Source organism: Helianthus annuus, chromosome 1 (genome assembly GCF_002127325.2).
Source record: "Helianthus annuus cultivar XRQ/B chromosome 1, HanXRQr2.0-SUNRISE, whole genome shotgun sequence".
NCBI lineage: Eukaryota > Viridiplantae > Streptophyta > Magnoliopsida > Asterales > Asteraceae > Helianthus > Helianthus annuus.
Genome location: NC_035433.2, coordinates 66,663,761 through 66,687,113, shown reverse-complemented (window position 1 = coordinate 66,687,113; position 23,353 = coordinate 66,663,761). Strand labels below are relative to the sequence as shown.

General features: G+C 35.8%; 2 long non-coding RNA genes across 7 annotated transcripts; both read left to right on the top strand.

The window, feature by feature from the left end:
• Positions 1-6,819: 6,819 nt before the first annotated feature.
• LOC110867858 lies at positions 6,820-9,991 on the top strand. 6 transcript variants are annotated; one of them, XR_002551978.2, is made up of 9 exons: positions 6,821-7,476; positions 7,795-7,867; positions 7,966-8,005; positions 8,096-8,155; positions 8,292-8,312; positions 8,414-8,668; positions 9,161-9,283; positions 9,378-9,546; positions 9,649-9,991. It is a non-coding gene; the product is annotated as an uncharacterized LOC110867858 (long non-coding RNA). The 6 variants fall into 6 exon arrangements; XR_002551969.2 differs by having other exon boundaries at positions 7,966-8,010; XR_002551975.2 differs by having other exon boundaries at positions 6,820-7,299; positions 7,795-8,010.
• An 8,933-nt stretch (positions 9,992-18,924) lies between these two features.
• LOC118481707 lies at positions 18,925-21,352 on the top strand. The gene is made up of 3 exons (XR_004866047.1): positions 18,925-19,047; positions 19,759-19,797; positions 20,982-21,352. It is a non-coding gene; the product is annotated as an uncharacterized LOC118481707 (long non-coding RNA).
• The last annotated feature ends 2,001 nt before the right edge of the window (positions 21,353-23,353 follow it).

The window sequence follows — 23,353 nt, the reverse complement described above, 5'->3', positions numbered from 1 at the left end:
TCCTAGAAGCTTATTATTGCCTCGCTTCCCTAGCACGCTAGTAGCTTAAACACCTGTCACATACGTTAAAATAAAAGTCAATACATATAATGTAAAGGTGAGTACACAAGTTTGATATAGCATATAGAGTTCGAATAGTTTACGCATAACCAAGCACGTACACAAGGGCAAACGATGCATGTAAATTATCAACATGGGACCATCGATACCAACGACTTCGAGTTGACTGTCCGAGACAGTTCGCAATACATGATTACCACTGTAATCCATGCAGGTAATTGTCCTTAGCAACCCCCGTGTGAACGGGTGCTGAGTCCAAACTATAGTACTATGTTGCTAAAGCAGGTAGATAGCACTCCACGTGTAAACATAATAAACAGCAATCATTTAGTCAAGTAGCACATGCAAATAGGTTAGCGTTCAAATAGTTTGTGTTGATCGTGATTTTGATAGTTTACGTATGTAACACCCAAAAGTGCTGAAAGCAAAAAGGGATCGAGTATACTCACAGTGGTTGGTTGAAGATTGAGAGGAGCACTGAGAATATGTTAGCCTGAATAGTTCGATAACACAACGATGAGTAACGCGGAAAAAGTAAACAATGTACTTGGATCGAGTAGGCCATTCGATCGGACAGCAGTTCGATCGAGTGGGCTGTTCGATTGGTTTGAAAGTCCGTTCGAACATCCGTTCGATCGGCCGGCTGGCTCGATCGGCTGGTTCCTTCAAGTGGATTGTTTCTTCCTTTGATGAGAAGGATGTGTTTGTGTATGATGGTTTGTACTACCTTTCAAGTTGGCCGATCGAACAGCTGTTCGATCGGTTAGCCCAACCGATCGGTTAGCATTGCAGACTTGGCAAGATGTCACTCGATCGGTTAGCATGCTCGATCGGGTGACATTCCAATGTTTCAAAAAGTCTAAGTGTTTTTAAAGTGTAGTATCTCATGATTCGAGTAGTAATGCTTACAATCGAGTGGCTTGATCGATCGAACATCACTTTGTCAATAATACACTTTGTGAGTTGGTGGGTCTAAGTGCTAGTCGATCGGTTAGCCTAGCCGATCGGCTGGCATAGTCGTTCGGTTGGGCTGTTCGATCGAACAGCCTAGCCGTTCGGCCAGCTTCTCGATTCGGTTAACCTATCACTTGACACTTGGTTATTCCCGTTAATTGTTGATGTTTTAGAGATATTTTGACTACGAGTTGAACCACAAGGCTGAAGTCCCTACTTAGTCTACTGACTCGAGCAGGAATCACCCAAACTCGGTCAGAGACGGTTTGGAACCCAAGTCTAACGTTTAACCCGAAATCGGTATATCTCTCGGTAGAACCCGAATCTTGAACCATGTGTTTGTTTAGATTGATTTGTAAATCGGTTCAAGCTTCGTTTTCACCTTTTTGAGTGTAAAAGAGTTGAAAGATAGATGAAAACCCATCTTCCAATCCTTTTCCACCGTGAAATGTTAAGATCTTAGGTAGATTTTAAGTTATTGATGTGGAAATCGGTTAGATCTAGCTTATTCATGGTTGAATGAAGTCAAGAACATGAAGTTCTTGATGAACACCAAGAACACCATGATGACATCACTCAAGAACACCTAGATCTTGGTGATTTCATGGATGAAATTCAGATTTTGAAAGATAGAAAGATGGAGAATCGATTAATGAACAAAAACGTACAAGGATTAGAGCGAAATACTTACCGGTTTGAGAGAAATCTGAGATTTAGTGAGAAGAAGAGGCTGGTCGGTCAGAGCTTTTCCAAAAGTGGAAAGTTTGACAAGGACAGCCCTATTTATAGGCTTCCAAAAGAGGAAAGGGTCAGCTGATCGAACAGCATCCCTGATCGAGCAGCTGCTCGATCGAACAGCCTGTTCGATCGGCTAGTCTGTTCGATCAGGTTGCCCTGTTCGATCGGCTAGCCTGTTCGATCAGGTTGCCCTGTTCGATCGGCTTGCCTGGTTTTGAGTGTTTTGCGACGATTTTTGATATTTCGACTTCGATGAACGATGATTTGAGAATGATAGAATTCCTAATCAAATTACTTTTAGTCCCAACTACTATATCTAACATACAAGCATCCTTGCAACCATTTCGGGTTCGAATTCCATTGAGTTTGATTCACCTTTGAGTCTTGATTGATTTGATTGATTCACCACACACTTAAACACAAAAGTAAACATGCACAAGTAACACATAAGGCACACAAACACGTATAAAAGCATTAAAATCCCCACACTTGAGTTCGATGATTGATTCGATTAGCTTGATTATTGATTGACTAGCTTTATTGCATTGTTACTTCCTACCATTCACAGTCGGTCGTTGATTCACAGTTCGATTGTCGGTCGATTAGTTTGATTATACAACACTTACTCCAAATAATATGAAAATCAAAATGAAACTAAAATGAAATTAATCTTTATTAACCTTTAATTCCAATAACAGTCAACACTTGACTTTGACTTTGACTTTTGGAAAACACGGGGTGTTACAGTTTCCCAAAGGTGCGTTTCTCATATTGGCATCTCTAAGGCTGAATTTCTCTAACACTTTCTCAATATACTTCTCTTGAGAGAGTGTTAAAGAACCATCTTCTTTGTTTCTGAAAGTACTCCTCCCGAGTATTTAGTTTGCAACTCCCAAGTATTTTATCTCAAATTCTACATATATTTTCTTCTTTAACTTCTTGATCTCTGTCATGTTTGAACTGACATTTAACATATCATCCACATAGAGTAGTAGAATGATATAAGAACCCTTAAACCTCTTGATATAACTAGGGCTGTTCAATAAGCTCGTGGCTCGGAGCTCGCTGGGATTTAGCTCGGAAAAAGCTCGCTCGATATGGTTCGAATTGAAAGTGAGCCGAGCCGGCTCGACTCGGTTAGAAAGTGAGCCTAGCTCGGCTTAGCTCAAATTATTTTACTTATAATATATTTTATTTTTATATACATCTAATATATTACAAAAAGTGATTATTATTTACATGTAATTAGGCTTGTAGTTTGATATCTATGACGTATTTAAAGGTTGATTGCCATGCTAATGAACAAATATTGTGTTTACTTGAAATATAAAACTTATTTTGCGTTGTTGAACGTGATTTTGACTTGTAATATATTAGGTTGAACTTATTTTGAATATGTTCTTTCGAAGTATTGAATAATATTTTAGAATACTGAATTTTGAGAACTATATTTTAATTTTTATTTTTAAAATTGAGCCAAACCAAGCCGAGCCGAGCCAGCTCGGTTTAAAACCAAGCCGAGCCTGAGCTTAGATTTTCAGCTCGATTTCAAATCCGAGCCGAGCCAGCTCGGTTTATAATCGAGCCGGGCCCGAGCTTGCCCTAGCTCGGCTCAGCTCGGCTCATGAACAATCCTAGATATAACAAGGATCATTGTCACATCTCTTGTAACCAACTTCCCATGAAATTATCAAACTTGAAATATTATTGCCTGGGCGCTTGTTTCGAACCATACAAGCTCTTCTTTAGTTTACACGCCAAGTTTTCTTATCTTTAACCTGAAAACCTATGGTTTGTGTTGTAAGGACCTGCATGAAATTGTCCCAAAACGCTCCGTAAGTAGAAACCCGAACCCCTAAAACCCTAATCCTTGTGAAAAATCAAGAAATTCAATTTTATTGGTCTGTCGCGGGCCGCGTAAGACTTAAGTAAAGCTTACACGGGGCGCGACAGCTTGGTAAGTCTCCGGATAAGCTTTAGGCCACGTGTCAGACACGTGGCAGACCTAGGGTGTGACACGGCAGCCCTAGCCGTAGCTAGGGTGGCCCTCGTGGGCCGCGTAGGATTCCCTTCAGGTTTATGCGGGCCGCGAGAGACTCAAATTTCAGCTATAAATAGTACGTTGCATGGCCTGGCTTCTGTGTTCGAAAAATTTGATCAAAAGTGCCATCTTTCTGTTAAAATTACAACTTAAAGTAGGGAAACGCTGCTACGATTACAGGGTAATAACTCGATCACTGCTACGATACAATGTCCGATCGATTAAAACCGATCCGATGGATGTTTAAGTGCTGCCCGAATCCGGGCTATACTTTGTCATTCGTCGTGAGGGTTTTGATTTCGTGAGCTTATCGTAAATGTTGTATTAAGTTACTAACCTAGTTTCGTGTGCATTATTATTTAACTAGGTTACCAAGCTTAATCAGTAGGCAAAATTCTGTCCAACTAAATTTGCAATGTGAGTCATTCTCTATTTATCAAATTGCTTTCCAAAACCCTAAATGTTTTCCAGTTATACTTTGCATTGATTAAGTCTTTGCTAATCTTTAATTACTGGCAGTATGTGGGGGTTTTTTGCACATTACTACTAATGATTTATCACTTTAGGTGGGCGAGCCTAATTTAGTGATATGTCCACAGTCATAGATCTGGTCGAGTGACAACTGAACCAGCTAATTAATAGATAGGGGCAAATGTGTAAACTTTTAATGCTGTAAATGATAACAATGTGTCATTTTGTACAAATTGAATAACTCGCCAGTATTTCCCCGCTGATAAAATCTTTTTAAACATGTTTCAGGTGATTTACTGTGAACCAGGAAAAATGCCGCGTAGCACTACAGCTTGAAGAAAGTGGCTCAGTAAATAAATAAACATGTTTTTGTAAACCAGGGATTTCCCAGTGAAATTCCTTTATTGTAAAGTACGGGGTTTGTCCCGAAATTTGAAATAAAAAGGGTGTTTTCAGTTTTCATGATCCTGTTTAAAATACCGCTGCCTAATTAAACACCAATACACGGGTTTCTGTCCCGCGGCTTCTGAAACAGGTAAAACTGGGTCGGGGGCCGTGACATAAAAAGGTGGTATCAGAGCCACTGATTTAAGCCAATTAAGTATTTGGAAAATACTTAGTTTTCCAATTTGCCATTCTGTGATTCTGTGAAAATTTAATTTAACAAATAAGATTTTAACTTGAATTTTGTGTGTTTCTTCATGTGTGCTAACAACATGAATGAACTGTCGGAGGCACTCCGAAACTTTACTATCCATACCACCGATATGGATACCACAGGAACTCAATCCGGCTATCAAGCGGATCTTGAGGAGCCACCAGTGTTCCAGGCCCAGCCCCAGGAGAAATCTAAGCCTAAAAAGAGGAGAAGAATCCTGGATTGAAAACGGCTCGAGACTGCCAGAAAAGCTATGCAGATAATAGACGTAAGCCGTTAGAATTTCAAGTTGGAGACAAGGTACTGTTAAAAGTTTCTCCGTGGAAAGGGGTAGTTCGGTTCGGTAAGAAGGGAAAGCTAAGTCCAAGGTACATAGGACCATTCCCTGTTATCCAACGGATAGGACCAGTTGTCTATCGCTGACAACTACCAAAAGAGCTAGCTGGGGTACATGACGTGTTTCATGTATCCAATCTCAAGAAATGTCTATCTGACAAATCCCTGGTAATGCTTCTTCAAGACCTAGAGGTAAATGAAAATTTTAAATTTGTGGAAAAACCTCTTCAAATAGAAGACAGAAAAGTCAAATTCCTCAAGCACAAGAGACTGGTGCTAGTCAAGGTAAAATGGGATTCAAAAAGAGGACCCGAATACACATGGGAACTAGAATCAGAAATGAAGCAAAAATATCCTCACTTGTTTCAATAAATCTCGAGGACGAGATTTTAAATAAGGTGGGGAGGATGGAAGGACCTGCATGAAATTGTCACAAAACGCTCCGTAAGTAGAAACCCGAACCCCTAAAACCCTAATCCTTGTGAAAAATCAAGAAATTCAATTTTATTGGTCTGTCGCGGGCTGCGTAAGACTTAAGTAAAGCTTACGCGGAGCGAGACAACTTGGTAAGTCTCCGGATAAGCTTTAGGCCACGTGTCAGACACGTGGCAGACCTAGGGTGTGACACGGCAGCCCTAGCTGTAGCTAGGGTGGCCCTCGCGGGCCGTGTAGGATTCCCTTCAGGTTTACGCGGGCTGCGAGAGACTCAAATTTCAGCTATAAATAGTACGTTGCATGGCCTGGCTTCTGTGTTCGAAAACTTTGATCAAAAGTGCCATCTTTCTGTTAAAATTACACATTAAATTAGGGAAACGCTGCTACGATTACAGGGTAATAACTCGATCACTGCTACGATACAATGTCCGATCGATTGAAACCGATCTGATGGATGTTTAAGTGTTGCCCGAATCCGGGCTATACTTTGTCATTCGTCGTCAGGGTTTTGATTTCGTGAGCTTATCGTAAATGTTGTATTAAGTTACTAACCTAGTTTCGTGTGCATTATTATTTAACTAGGTTACCAAGCTTAATCACTAGGCAAAATTCTGTCCAACTAAACTTGCAATGTGAGTCATTATCTTTTTATCAAATTGCCTTCCAAAACCCTGAATGTTTTCCAGTTATACTTTGCAGTGATTAAGTCTTTGCTAATCTTTAATTACTGGCAGTATGTGGCAGTTTTATGCACATTACTACTAATGATTTATCACTTTAGGTGGGCTAGACTAATTTAGCGATATGCCCACAATCATAGATCCGGTCGAGTGACAACTGAACCAGCTAATTTGTACAAATTGAATGACTCGCTAGTATTTCCCCGCTAATAAAATCTTTTTAAACATGATTCAGGTGATTTACTGTGAACCAGCAAAAGTGCCGCGTAACACTACAGCTTGAAGAAAGTGGCTCAGTAAATAAATAAACATGTTTTTGTAAATCGAGGATTTCCCAGTGAAATTCCTTTATTGTAAAGTACGGGGTTTGTCCTGAAATCACTATCTGTTAATAATAGAACGAAATGAACAGTGCCAGACTTCCTGGCACTATGTTATTTGAACACATGGCTGTTTCTATTATAGCCACCAGTGTTTTGATCCAGACCTTTTACATGACATAGAGAGATTGACTTCAGCTTTTTACCCACATCACCGCCTTCCCTCTGAAAAACCCCTTTTTGATTCTCAGGATCACAGGCAGAAGAGACTAGAGAGTACCGGTGACCGGTCACCATCACCAAGCCGCCCCGCCAACGTAGATAGAAAGAGAAGAGACGGTCAGAGAGAAAAAGAACCCGTCCAACCCTCCATCTCAATCCTTCTTCGTGGTTTATGGTGGCTATCGGCAACGATGGCCAGGGTTCCGGCGCACAATGGTGGTCTTTTCTGGTACAACAGATGACCTGGGTTTTCTTTTATCGATAGGGTGGCTATCGGAGACGATGGCCAGGGTTCCGGCAATCCGGCGCACAACGGTGGTCTTTCCCGGTACAGCAGATGACCTGGGTTTTCTTTCATCGACAAGATGGTTGGAGTCGATTCCGGTAGGTACCCAACTCCGATTTGCTTCTGTAGATCGTATACATGCAACATCTTTTTTTTGTAGGCCAACTTAGATCTGGATCTCAACCCACCGTCAGTTCATCATATGGATTCCTAGCTTGAAACCACCACCATTTATCTAGCTTGCAATCACCACGACCATAGCAGTCTAACAGGAGGTTCTGATCTTGATTTGATAATATTCTAAGATTCATTCTGTATCTTTATTGTTATTCGGATTGAGTTTTGGACCATTAAAATCTTAAATAGTCCGAAACTTAGCTTGAGTTTATCTGTTTATTTGTTTTGTAGTTTGCTTCTGTTAGCAATTTCAGTATAGGCCTTTCTTAGTTTAAATTAAATTGAGAGGGCTATATGATAACTATTGAAAATTATAAAGTATTTTTTTTGCTAGATACGTGTTTTCATTGTTAATTTGTTTGATGTATGCTATTTGAATTTGAATTTGATCATAAGAGTTGATTGTGTATTTGCAGGATAGAAAATGACAGAAACACTTACTCCATGGAACTCTCCATGCATGATTCTTTCGTTGTTGGATGCAGCATGGTTTGTTATAACTTATAACTATCTTTTTGTTGTCAGTATTTGTCTTCAGAGTATTCACAACTACCCAATTATTGTTGTTTTTATGACATGGGAGCAAGAGTGACTGTGGCTTGAATGTGTTGTCAGTTACAACTACTTGTGAGGTTTAAATTTACGGTTTTGTGTAAAATTAAGTGTTCACTGAATTGTTTAGTGACTGAGATGGTTGGTGTGCTTTGCTTTTTATAGGTTCATTGATTGTTTGGTGTGGTTTTTGTTTATTTTCCAAAACACAATAGCAAACACCTTGTAAGTTTCCTTATTAAATCTCACTAACATTAGTTTCAAAGATGCAACTCACTGGATTTGACATTTCAAATTTAGAAATTAGAATTTGTGGTTTTTATTGTGAGTGTTCTTTATTGTTACTTTCTTTTGAGTGCAGGTGTGCAAGTATATCATACAGGTTTGTTCCTTTAAACTCCAGCTCAATCGGTTTTCTATGCCAATTTCCAAAATCCTATGTCTCGCAAACACTGACAAGTTTCGGTGGCGATGGATGTTCAGACTTCATAACTAGGTGCGATTCATGAGGTTAAAGGCAATGGCAGCAGAGCCAACTCTTGCGGCACGATTAAGATTTTGTCGCGAACCCTAACAGCGATGGTGGTGGCGTTTACACAAGCTTGAACGGTGGCGGCGACCACCACAACGGTTATTTTCTCTACTGCCGCACGGTTATTTAAATTGATTGAATTCTTCTTCTCTTGACAGGACTAGCTGGAAGGACTAAATTCAAGCATATAACTGGAAGTTTTTAAGGTAATACCATATTTTGAATTGGGGTTCTTGACATTATTAGGTCAGTCTAATGATAATTGTGACAACTATAAATTCGCACCAGTTAAAAAATATCTCCTATATGAATTATCTTTTTTTTCCACTCAAAATTTAGATTTGTGATTTTTCATATTTACAGTTACATTTCCAAGATGATTAATGACGCCTTTTTTTTTTTAATTTAGATTTGAGGGAGAGACTCTGTTATTTACTTGCAAATGAGATGGTTCCGTAGGGCAATAGGAAAGTCGTATAGTGTAAAAAATTGGCATTTGAATTCTGGATATAGAGTTAAACAAAAAAGTTCTAGCCAATAGGATATGGTTGAGATATGTGTGCCGCCTACTATAGATCTTCATCATGAATGTTTTAACCATAAGAAGATAAGTTTTTGCGGACATTCTTACATGAATTCATATATGAACAATGATGCAATCTGATGTCCTTTTTCTGGTCATCTTCTTTACTGCCCAGAATGCTAGAGTCAGTCTTCGCTCGACCAATAGCTGTAGACAAGCAATACCAGAGTACAATTCCCGATAAAATAAATATCGTGTGTACGGACGTGGAAGGAGTTTACTATCGAAATACTCATATGTAAGATCACCTTTTCCAGTTTTAAAATTTTAATCTAATGTGTTCATTGTTTGAGTATTTCCTAATTGCCTCAGATTTTTATATTTTTTATCAGCCTTGCAGCGTAAGTGTCGTTCATGCGGGAACAGAGGCAAATCCCACCTAAAGGGGATTAACATATTGGTTCCAAAGCAAAAAAAAAAGTGAAAAAGGCATCATTAAAGTGAGATTCGATGTTACTGCTCAAAGATTGGTTTGTCCCTCTTGATTCTACTTTGAATAAAGTATGTTATATATATTACTACTATTTTTAACAAGTAGTTGCAGATTATAAAATTTGGGTATATTAGGGCTGCTTTGACTAAATTATGAACTACTGTTTTCAGACCGGTAATGGACCGCTATTGCAACAAATCAGAACCGATGCAAACCGGATTCCCGCCGACACCGCATCTCTGGGTTTTCTTCCCGGCGCCAATTCTTGGTTCACTAGGCTTGCCACCGTACTACCACTAAAGCCGGAGCTTTCACAAATGACCATTAGTATGCTATATTGAAACGTGTAATGCAGCTACACAATTTATGTCTTGCAACGAAAAGTATGATTGTAACAAAAGTAGTTGCGAATCCGCGTTGTCTAGCAAAGTTTATAGAATTTGATTTAGCGCGCCGCAACGCGCGTGGGGTTAAAACCTAGTTTGAAATAAAAAAAGGTGTTTTCAGTTTTCACGATCCTGTTTAAAATACCGCTGCCTAATTAAACACCAATACCATGGGTTTCTGTCCCGCGGCTTCTGAAACATGTAAAACTGGGTCGGGGGCCGTGACATGTGTCATGTAGATGTCTTCTTCTAGGTCCCAACATAGAAAAGTTGTTTTGACATCTAGCTACTCTAGATGCAATTCCTCTGCTACTACAATACTTTGAACAAGTTTGATAGTAGTAATCTTCACCACTAGAGAGGATATTTCATTGAAACTGATCCTTGAGTACTAATCTTGCTTTGTGTCGTTTGGTACCATCATGTTCATCCTAGATCCTGAAACTCATTTGTTCTGAAGAACGTTCTTCCCAGCTGGAAGCTTTGTTAAATGCTGTCTTGTTCTTCTCAAGCGACTTCATTTCATCTTTCATTACAAGCCCTACTTCAATGAATCTTTCAACCCCATAGCTTCAGAGTAACACTGGGTTCACCATTTTCTGTCAAAAGCATGTAGTTGATTAATGGTGAATATTTGTTTAGCAGTCTAGAGAGACTCTAGATGATCTTCTTGGTTGAACTTGAGGTGTTTCTAGGGATTCTGGAGTTAGAGGAGTAGCTTCTTCCTCAAATCATTACTAAAATTATCCCCTAAGCTCCCACTGTCGCTTGACTCATCCCTGTTTTCTGGAATGTCGACTGAAGCTTTTTTTCTTGTTTCACCATATTCTTTCTAAACTTTTGGCCTTTTGGTGTTTCTGTCTTTGTACAATTCGTTTTCATTAAAGATGACATTCTTGTTTCTCATTACTTTTCTGCCTTCATCATCCCAAACCCCGTAACCCATTTATTCTGACCCATAACCAATGAATGTGCACTTCTTGGACTTTGAGTCTAACTTATCCCTGTCACTATCTTCTAACAAATCGTAAGCACTACAACCAAAGACTTTTAAGTGTTCGAGACATACCTCCTTTAGTTACCACATTTCTTCTGGCAATTTGAAACCCAAGGGAACAGATGGTGAATAGTTGATCAAGTAGGCTACAGTGTTAACTACAGAATGTTTTGGGTATCCCGACATTCAACCTCATACTTCTAGCCTTCTCATTTAGTGTTCTGTTCATTCTCTCGACTACACCATTTTGCTGAGGAGTTCTTGGAACCGTCCTGATCATCTAGATCCATTTCTTGGCACAATAGTCAATGAACTTCTTTCTTATGTATTCACCACCATTGTCTAACTTTAAGCATTTTACTTTCAAATTAGTTTCATTTTCAACAACAAATTTCCATATCTTAAAAACATCAAATACATCATATTTACATTTAAGAAAATAGACCCATACCTTGCGTGTTAAATCATCGATGAAGGTAACATAGTAGTTTGCACCTCCTAGAGATGAAATAGGTGTTGGTCCATATACATCCATGTGAACAAGCTCCAACTTCTGAGCTTTCGGTATCCTTCTACTCTTCACAAAAGTAACCCTCTTTTGTTTGACAAGAACACAAGGTTCACAAAATTCAGTTTCCACTTTCTTCAAGTCTGGAACCTTTCCTTTTTGAGCCAACATCTTCAATCCCTTCTCGCTCATGTGTCCGAGTCGGTTGTGCCATAAAGTAGATAGACTAGGACTGGTGGTCATTGCATGAACACCTTCGGCTGAAACCTCTGCCATGCATAGAGTGCCTTTCTTCTTTTCTTTGGAAATCACTAAGTTGCCTTTGATCACTTTCCATTGTCCACCCAAAAGTGAATATTAAACCCTTCATCATCCAATTTACCACCTGAAATCAACTTTATTCTCAAGTTAGGAATAACCCTGACATCTTTCAATGACTATATAGTTCCCAATGAGATCTTCAAGTCTGCATCTCCAATACATGTAATATCAAGCATTTGATCATCGGCTAAATGAATTTTACCAAAGTTACATGTGCGTGTATTCATAACCATATCTGGGCATGAGTTAGCATGAAAAGAAGCACTTAAATCCATCATCTAGGATTCCACTGAATATTCAACACAACAGATGAAAGCATATCTCCAGAGGATACATTGTTTACTACTTTCTTTGCAGCTGGTTTTGTACATTGGCTTCTAGAGTGACCTTTTTCTTTGTAGTTCCAATATTCAATGTCTTTTCTGTTCTTTGACTGTCCCCCTATTTCTGGACTTTGACCTACCTTAACTATGTCCTTTATCATTTCTTCTTCCTGTACTTCATGTATGCAATAAAGAACTAGAACTAGAAGTCTCATCACTGCTTCTCTATCTGATATCTTCATTTATAATCAAGTCACGAGTACTCTCAAAAGGGAGTTTGGTAGTGTCGGATGCACTACTAACAACTGTGACTGTGCTTGGCCAACTGTCGGGCAATCATTAAACTTTATTTCAACTAAGGCTAAATGAGAGATAATCGAGTTGAACTTGTTTATGCGAGAGGCAACCGACATGCCTTCTTTCATCTTGGTGTTAACCAATTGTCAGATAAGAAATAATCTTATGAAGCGGATGGTTTTTCATACATGTTGAACAAAGCTTTTAATAGACCATGCGCATTTGTTTCATTGACAATGTTATACGCAACACTCTTTGCCAGGGAGAGCCTAACCACACTCAAAGCTTGTCTATCCAACAACTTACATTCTTCATCATACATGTCATCCGATTGTTGACCCAACATCGGCAAATGCAAACCTTTTTTATACAATAAATCCTCTATTTTCATTCTCCAAAATCCATAAACACTACCATCAAACTTGTCAATTCTTATTTTACTATCTTCTGCCATTTTAACAAACAATTATCAGTTTGCTACAAACCAAACAAGTTTATACTGCTAAATGATAATTATACAAGCGGAAGCAATCATGGGAAACAATAAAATTATCTATTTCGAGCTTTAAAATGGCGATGAACAAATAAAGATAGTTGATAAGATCCTTGTCAAAGTTGAGGGGTCTCTTTTGCAAATAAGAGAAACTTGATTTTCCTAGTAAAAAAGATAGTATTCTTTTCTTTTCTTTTCTTCTAGCGAGCCAGACAAGAACGAGTCACGTAAAAACCCTATAGAGCCAAGAATCAATCCAACTTCTTTCACGATTTTCTTTTCTTCTTCTGATGAACTGATTCAAGCTAGTCACTTGGCGATCCAAAACTATCAAAATCTAAACCCTAATTGTAGTAGTGATATGCGATTGCAGGTGTCTATGACCTTCGATTTCAAACCCTAGTGGCTGAGAGGAGAATCGTCGGCTATGGTTGAGGTCGTACCTAACGATGGCAGCGACAACTACTGGGTTACCAAAACCCTAGTCGCAATCTGTAGCAGGCACAACGATGATGGACGATGTCTTCAATCGAAACCCTAGTCCCAATTTCATTGATCAGGTATCTTCTTTTTCACCTCTATTTGTTACAAGGTCGCGTGAATCGATTAAGTGCTTGAGCTCTGATACCAGTTGTTAGGGTCATAAACGACTATCACACGAACACAAGAACAAAAACACAACAAGATCACACATACACACACTCTGAATCACAAGAACAAGAACAAGAACACAAGTTTTATAGTGGTTTTATCAAGCTTGATCTATGTCCACTCTCCACAACTAGTTCTCTCTTTGTATTAGGTATTCAACAAGTTTAAAATACATGATATAAAGTATATATAGTGGGTACACTTACACTGCGTTCCCGAGTCTCATTTAACAGGGGGAGGGGAAGGAAAATAAATTAAGAGAGAAAAGGAAGGAAAACATGTGATTTTTTTCGTGTTCCTGAGTTTAATGAAAAGTAAAGGAAACGAGAAGAAATCAAGCATTCTATATGTTCCCGAGTTAGGACGAAAAGAAAAGAAATGAACAATTTTACCATTATACCATTTAAACATAAACCATTTTAATTAGATATGAGGACAGTTTAGTAATTAATAATATTTTCTCTCCTAATCTCTCCGATTTGGGAGGATAAATATATTAACAAATTTTCTTCATTTTCCCTCCTTTCCCCTCCTCTTCTATCCTTAAAAAATATCAGGAACATGGTTTTTTCATATTTTCATCTCTTTTCTTCCCTCTCCCCCTATTAAATGTGACTCGGGAACAGAGTGTTAGAGTTATTGATTTAACAATAATATCATAAGAAGACCCCTACTCGGGTTAAACCTGGTCAAATCCTCCACACCCAACAGTTATTTTCATAAATTCTTATACAAGCTTGGGATTGAAACTAGTGTTTTGACTTTGATATCTTTTATCCATATATCGCTCTTAAATTTCAAATTTCAAATATTAATTAATCTTTATTGATATTTCATTAAATTAATTAACCCTTAAACTAGCTATGACTGACAAAAAATTCATTGAGTTACAACAATTTAACTAATTAACTGATTACAATGGTGAGTAATAAAATAATGTGAGTTACATAAGTAAAATCAACATAGTAAACACGACACGAGAAGCATTATAATGTAGGGTTGTAAATAGATCTCTACATTTAGAGTCAAGTGTCATTTACGTTTCTGTGATTTGTCCACTTTTGCTATTTCAGGTCAAATTTTAAAATTGCATCATTTTCTTTCCTGACATTCTCAAAACGTGTCATTTTAGTCCAAAAAACTAACCCAGTTAAAAAAAACTCAAACTTTGTTAGCTCAGGGATGTAAATAACACTTTAACCTTAGAGACGTAAATGGCACATAACTCCTATATTTTTTATTTTTCAAACTCATTATTATTATTATTATTATTATTATTATTATTATTATTATTATTATTATTATTATTATTATTATTATTATTATTATATACACACAGTTAACAATGAGCAAATGGTACCTATAGGCAAAAAATATGTATGTATGTACATGTATATGTGCAAAAAAGGTAGTCGATCGAGTTTGACATTATTACTAATATAGCGTGTAACAGGTTCATTAAGAGTCATCATAACTATTAGAGTGAAAAATTGGATATGAAAAGATGCGGGTGGGATGAGAAATCATGAGAGACCGGCGAGAACATCGCCTCGTCGACAGGGTACCTTCCAAAACCAACACCAAACGGCATGGCCATATCCCAAAACCACTATGACGAGCCTAACTGTAACGAGCTTGAACCTAAACAAGCTCGTTAAGTAAACTAGCCCGAGCTCAACCCAACTCGTGAGCCTAAACGAGACACTGTTAATATAATTTTTTATTAATATATTAGATATATATCACTTTTCATAAGTCTGTACAATTTTTTTCTCTTTAACCGTTTTCAAGTTTTTCCCATGATTTCCTATAGGAAATTAACCCTTATGTTTATATAATGTTTTTTTATGACACTAAAAAGACTACACACAAAAACTGTTTCATAAATTTATTAAATTTTGTACAACCATGACATTTTTTTTTCTTGACACGCATTTAAATGTCATAAAATAAGCGTGTGTCATTATTCATGTGTCAAGATATGTCTTATTTTTTTTTTATGACGCCAAAAGAATGACACACAAAAAAGTATGTCATAAATATATTGAATGTTGTAAAACCATGACATTTTTTTCTTGACAAGCACTTTCGAATGTCATAAAATGAGCGTGTGTCATTGTTTGCGTGTCAAGATGAATCTTGTTTTTTTTATGACGCTAAAAACATGACACACAAAAAAGAATGTCATAGATTTTTTAAATTTTGTAAATCATGACATTTTTTTCTTGACATACGCTTTTGAATGTCATAAAATATGCGTGTGTCATTGTTCGCGTGTCAAGAGAAGCATATTTTCTAGTAGTGAAGGTTTAAGTTTGGCTTAATCAAAATCCATGTCAAGAAAGTACGTTCTTTGACTTCATCGCTCTATAATTCTTGTATGAGATTATATAAATAGAGGTTCGTTTAGCTTGTCCTAAAGAGAGAACCTACAAGGGCCAAGGTAACACATTGGTAAACCCAGATTTTTTCACATACGAATCCTGCACATCATAAATTATGTTTTACATTATTATTATTATTATTATTATTATTATTATTATTATTATTATTATTATTATTATTATTATTATTATTATTATTATTATTATTATTATTATTATTATGACGTAACCCCACAACTTTTTTTTCTAACATGTAACAGGTACTCACATGAAAAAAAGTTATTTAAAAGTTTTAAGTTAATAGAAAGATTCGGAAACAGACGTTTGTATAAAGAATAAGCTAGAGCAAAATTAAAATATTTACTTTTTTTAGTTGGTCTATTTGAAACAAAATAGTGTCTCATCTCTCATGTCTAACGTGTAATAAAATGCCTTATGTCTTAATTTATTTAAAGAGTTAAATGTCATTTTAGTCCCTGTGGTTTGGGCCATTTTGCTAGTTTAGTCTAAAGGTTTGAAACATTGCCATTATAGTCCAAATAATTTGAAACGATGCCATTTTAGTCCACTGGATTAACTTCATCCCATTTTTCTGTTAACGAGAAGGGCAGTTCGGTTATTTTATATGGCCGAATTGCCCTTCTAGTTAGCAGAATTCCATAAAAATGACTGAATTGCCCTTCTAGTTAACGGAAAAAATGGATGAAGTTAACCCAGTGAACTAAAATAGCAACGTTTGAAACTATTTGGACTAAAATGGCAACGTTTCAAACCTTTGGACCAAACTGGCAAAATGGCCCAAACCACAGGGACTAAAATGGCATTTAACTCATATTTAAATTTGGCATTAACATATTACCATATGTTAATAGAGAAACGAATGAATAGTGCCAAACACTATTCATTAGAGGATCTGGCTTTGATGGACCGCATAGACAAGCGCCCTAATTTACCACGATCATCCATGAAATCACACATATATTACTTGGAGAGAGAAACATTATTGGATTTGAAGCGAGAGAGAACACGGATGAAAGCCAATGTTTAGCAGCAATACTGATCGTGGTTTAGCAGCCATTGTAAAGAGGACGTGGAGAAGAAGGGATTCAAGAAGAAGGGGTTCAAGGGAGATTAAGACAGCGGCCATACGTCCGACATGTTTTCCGGTGAGTCTCCTGTATGCCTCTTGCCTCTCTTTTAACTCATATCTTTTGAAGGAGTTTCAGCGGCAGGGACAAGAAGCTAGGGTTCCAACAAAGATCCGACAAGGTTCTAGTGACCCAACTATAGTGTAGGTGCTCTGGTGACCGATCTAAAGTGGGATTAAGCTTTCAACAGAATCCTTGCAGTGGTGATGGTAGCGGTTACACAGACAATAATTATGTTTCCTTGCGTACAAATTTAGGGCTAATTTTGATATTTATATTTAGAGTTAATTGCCAAAATCGCCCCTGAGGTTTGGGCACATTTGTCATTTTCGTCCAAAATGACACTTTTGTACCATTTTGCCCCCCACGTTTATAGTTTTTTGTCATTTTCATCCAAACCACTAACTTCGTTTATTTTTTCTGTTAAGTTAAAGGATATTTGGATGAAAATGGCAAATATAAACCACAGGGACGAAAATGGCAAATATGCTCAAACTCTTTTTAATTTCTTTTATTTAGTTAATTTTGTCACATATATAATAAAAAAGAATATACATGCAATTTTTATACGAAAAAAATAATAGTTTTGTCACATATTTTTTTATAAATTTTCATCTATCCACTAACTAAGTTAATTTTTTTCTATTAAGGCGAAAGATGTTTTAAATTTTATAAATTAATTTTTTTCTATTAATTTTATAAATTAATACAAGATCTTTTATTTATTAAATTTCAAAAGAAATCTAAATACAATTATGAATATTTTTGTATTGTAAATTAGGTATAATATATTCTTTTTAACGAGCAACGATACCTTACTTCTTTGGTATTGGTACCAAACTGCACCATCTCGGTACCAGTTCTCATTTTACATGTTATGGTTACCACTACTATAGAATGAAACATCAGACGCGGTCAACGTTTTTTTAGACACGGTCAAAAAATAACTGTCATCAAAAAGTGAGATAAATATTATTCAAAATTTGTTTAAAAAACAACCAAACCCCGTCTAAAGGGTTTTAAAATGAAGCAATTTAAAATGCTTGCATCTTCCGAGCCATCCTACTTCATTTGCTGGATAAAAACAAGTTTGAGTTTTAAGTTGATTTTTAAAAAAATTATTTATTATTTGTATCAAGGTTATTATATGTAGTCTTTTGTTCAATAGAACTTTGTTTTCTTTCTCTAAGTAATATGAATATTTCGATTCTGTTTTTGAGAGTTTAACAAGAAAATAGCTCGTCGTGAAAAGTGTTTAGCACAAAATATTAAGGTTTGGTAACGGTACGTTGTTTGATGGGGGCACTGGCTTTTGTTTTTCGTTAGGATCGAATTTAAAAGGGTAGAAGTGAATTACAAACTTGGTACATATGATAATATTCGTTTATTTGACATTTTTTTATAAGGTCACAAGCATTTTAGTTTTATAAAAATTAGAGGTTTAAGTAGATTTATTTTTATAAAATTGATCTATATAAACAATTGGAAATTAATTTCTGTATTAATTTATAAAATTTAAAAATCCTTCGCATTAATAGAAAAAAATTAACTTAGTTAGTGGTTGGATGAAAATTTATAAAAAATATGTGACAAAACTATTATTTTTTATCTAAAAATTACATGTATATTCTTTTTTATTATATATGTGACAAAATTAACTAAATAAAAGAAATTAAAAAGAGTTTGAGCACATTTGCCATTTTCGTCCCTGTGGTTTATAGTTGCCATTTTCATCCAAATATCCTTCAACTTAACAGAAAAAATAAACTAAGTTAGTTGTTTGGATGAAAATGGCAAAAAGTTACAAACGTGGAGGGCAAAATGGTACAAAAGTGTCATTTTGGACGAAAATAGTAAATGTACTCAAACCTCAGGGGCGATTTTGGCAATTAACTCTTATATTTATATATATTTGAGACAGATTCAATTTGGATTTTTTTGTGTTTCATCTGTGTTTTATCAACTTCTTTGTCTTCATAGTTTCCTCTTCATCCCGGCAACGTTGGTTGTTCCATACGGTTGGAAGAAAGGTGTTTGTGGGTTTCGCGATCTAGAACAGAGGTAATAAGGAGAAGCAGTAACAATTTTCAATCACTCATCCATTGCTAAGTTTGTTTAGTTCTAAAAGTTATGTATTCTTAAGATTATTAGGTAATTTGAGAATTTTTTGGTGTTTAACCTAAAAGTTAATAACAGAACCAAAACCAACAGTGGAGTAGTGCCAACCTGGTGTAATTGGTTCACTTACTTAATGGTTTTCAATAATCTTGAAATCAACATTCAAGATGAGAATGTTTTGGCATTCCCCGTTGAATAGGAATCGGGTAAACTTGGTTTTTTCTAGAGTTCAAGGAAGCAGCTACGATAAATCTCCTCAAACCTATTTTCAAACACGAGTAAAACCAGGTCCTTGCTCTATAATGTTTTCAAAGTTTTGATGCCTAAACCCGTGTTTGCCTTGATGTAGTGGAGTAATATGGTTTCGTGACTTAAACTACCAGATTGCCCTATCAAACGTATCAACCCAACTAACGAGTTGCAAGTTTTGCAATTTTTTTACCATAGTAAATTAAAAAAAGTACCTATTTTGACCAACACACATTTTGACCCGTTACTTAGTCTACCTTTTAGGTCGCGCTTAACAATTCTTTATAGGTTTTCTTGACAAGATAAAATTACATATATTCTTGACCCGCATCTATCATATGTTTATAGTTTTGTTTGAGAAGATAAGATTACATATATATTATTAACATGGTTATTATTTTTTAGGCTGGTGAACTAAAGAGGGAGAATTTGAAAGGCTCTAAGGTAATATAAAATTGATTTTACATCAGAACTATTCTCTGTATCTAATCTTAAATTCATTATTTTGCTTATGATATTTGCTAATTTTCTCTAACCCACCTATTAGACCATATCTATTAAATCTTTATTGGGTTTTGGATAAGATAAGATTACATATATTCATGACATGGTTATTATTTTCAGATTGATAAACTAAACAGGGAGGGCTGTAAGGTAATAAAAAAATATATTTTTCAGCTACCTAAATTGATTTTTCATCCGAATTGTTCTTTATATATGATGTTTATGATACTTGCGAGACTTCCTTTATATATTTTTATGTTACAATAGTTGGTGATAACCAAAGTGTGTTAAGAGTACTAAGTGATGGTATATCATGTGGTCGTGTTTCATTTTGTATTTATTGATCTCAAGCCTACTCAAGTGACCATTGATTCACTGATTGCATTTAGGTAAACATCGTATTTCATCTTTGTAATTCTTTTTTCAGTTATAATTATGTAAATTTATATCCTTGGTTTTAAAGACAAATTTGACACATCACATTTGGTTTTATCCTACACTGCCAACACATTCTCCCTTTCATGAGAATTTCTTTCGCCTGCGATGCTTCTGCTCTTGCGCTTCCTCTGATGAGTTTTGTGTGGGATTGATTGCAGTTCTTATTCTTCGTATTCTGTTAAGTATTTGCTCTGCTTTATTGATATCTTCTGGTGAGTATTTAACTGATTTGGGATTTATTATTGACATATATTAAAAAAGGAGGGTGATAAATAGTAGGTTTATTTTATTTTATTGATATATATGTGCGCCACAACTTACCCATGTTTCCAACGTAGGGTTCACAACGTTTATTAGTTTGAAGCTTTATTTTTAAACCTATACCACCGGTTGATGAATCGGCTACAACGAACACCCACTTCAAGTTGAACGACTTTGAATCTTGGTTTCAAGTTTGATCAAATTGATTCTTGAATTTATGAGACAAGATTAGTGCAGCATCAATTTTTTATTGATAGAATCAGTTTTGAGCTTGAATTTAACAGTAACAGATTAGTTGACCAGATTATAATTTTTACTTTAGTTCTCAATGCTTTTGATGCTTTGAACTTGCTGCTGTGCCAACTTGATTTTTGATTGCAAATGTTCCACCAATTTGCTCTACTAATACTAAGACTTTCTAACAGGAAAGCTATAATGACGAAAAGAAGAATTTCAGGTCTCACAGCTGCAACTATACCAGATTTGCTTAAAGTTCGTGTTATTAGAGTATGGGTTTCTTTTCTTTGGAGGGAGCTATGTTTTTTGTTCGTCTTTGATAAAGAGGTTGCTTTATGGGGACCTGATCCTCAAACAACTCGGTCCTCCTTAACCACCAGTGTTTCGACTTCATGTGTGTTTTAATTCAGCTCCTAGGTATGTGTATTTAGGACTTGATTGTTATTTTGTTTACTTTGCCTAAACACTTTGATTTGAATCATCTATTTTCGGTTCAAGTTTCTTAATTTAGTTCTCTGAGTTTGTTGCCATTTAATACTAAAACATCATCATTTTGTTAGATTTTCCATTCTACACATATTGGGTGTGCTGATATTATTATTATGCCTGCTTTCTCATCAGGTACGATCATTGTGATTTTTAAAACCATCTTACTCTTTTCTCTCTCCCATTACGTACATCTTAATACGAGTCAAAACGTTAATACAGAATACGTGTCTGCTTCCCCCGTTTTTCTCTACCACGCACCCCTCTTATAAGCTTATAGATGATTAGGTTTAGTGAGCCGCAATGCACGCAGGCCAAAATCCTAGTTTTATTTAATTTGTAATTTAGTAAAATGGTTTTCATAGTTTTGAATAATCAAATTACAATTTTTTTACTATGATGTAAGAGATTTTCAACTTTGTCAAAACTTAGTAGATTAGAGAAATTCTTGTAAATTATCTAGACAAAAATTTTAAGGTATATACATGAACAACGGATATCTTGCTTCTTATGAGACTTGAACTCAGCTTCTCACACTTAAGTGTTTTAAAATGTGTTGCCTTGCCACCACTGAACCATTAATCCCAGTGATGAAAGAGAAGAGTATATATAATTTTTTAATCACATAAACACATTATCTTAAATACATAAACTTATCAAATTTAATTTTAAAACAAAAGTTATTACCTAGCAAACATAATTTGCCAAATTTCTATTTTCAATTTTCCTTTTCTTTAATCCACAACGACAAAACCCATAAGTTATAAGTGGGCCTGTGCATCAAGCCGGAGTTAACCAGCCCAGCCGACACCATACCGAAACCCAATAAGAAGAAAAAGTACCTCATGTGGCCAGGACCACATAATTCAATGCTTCAAATATAAATTGAGAGTCATTATGCATACGTCGAATAAAATCATTGACCTAACATTGTTGTCTCATAAAGTACATAATGATGTAATACAATTCAGAAATTTTTTCTTCGTTTTTTACACATATATAAAAAATATTATTATGTTCAAGATTTAGACACAAAAATAGCAACGTAAAAGCTAGTAAAACCCTTTTCACGCCACAAGCGAGGTCGCGTGTTGAAGACTTGACAGTTCCGCTTTCTTTTTTCACTCAGATCTCCTCCCGTTTGTTTCATTTGTGATTTACAAGTCTCAAATTTCACAAATGAAAAAGTTTCTCTTCCTTTCTCGCTATATATACATGCCCACTTCTTTTCAGTATTTGAAGTTTCCTTTTTTTTTTTGTATTTTCTACATACGTTTATTTTCAAAATAGATAACGACGGATGCACTTTTAAAACCGGCCAGAAAGAACGACCAGGAATCGGCAGAGCAGACAATCCTTGATCCGATCCAGTTTCATATCCTTTGATACAATAGTTAAAAACTATGTATAGGTATCCTTTTTAATAATATACAAATTGATCTATGAAAGTTAGTAAAGGATGCAATACTTCAGATTATAATTAAAACTATATACAGATTATAATTTTCTTAATTTAATAACAATATATAAAGATTATAATTTTCTTAATTTAATATTAATCGCAGGATATTACTATGACTAGCTTATGACCCGTGTATAACACGAGTTTATTTTAGACCATGAGATCAATCTTTCCATCAAATCAATCATAAGAACATAATGCTTTAAGTTTTATTCATTAATTAATACAAATACAAAATGCCATATGCTGAACGTTATCAATTTTCTCACACCATTATAACGCTAATTATTAATCGATAAAAATACAAAATAATTACGGAGCAAGATATTACACGAATCATTTATAGCAGGATTAAATTAATTTATCGCATGATATTATATATATATATATATATATGTGTGTGTGTGGAACCCATTAAGTGGAAGTTACCTTTGAAATCAATCTCCACTGCCGGATCATGCTGAGATTAAATCTCAGCCACTTAAACTCACAAAATTAACCGCTATTGTGGCGGTTCAGAGCGGTTATTAGCGGTTTCCTTAATGGATGGTTAGCTCCATATTTTCCTACCCATTATCTCCACAACTTTGGTGGTTATCTCCTAATGGGTGG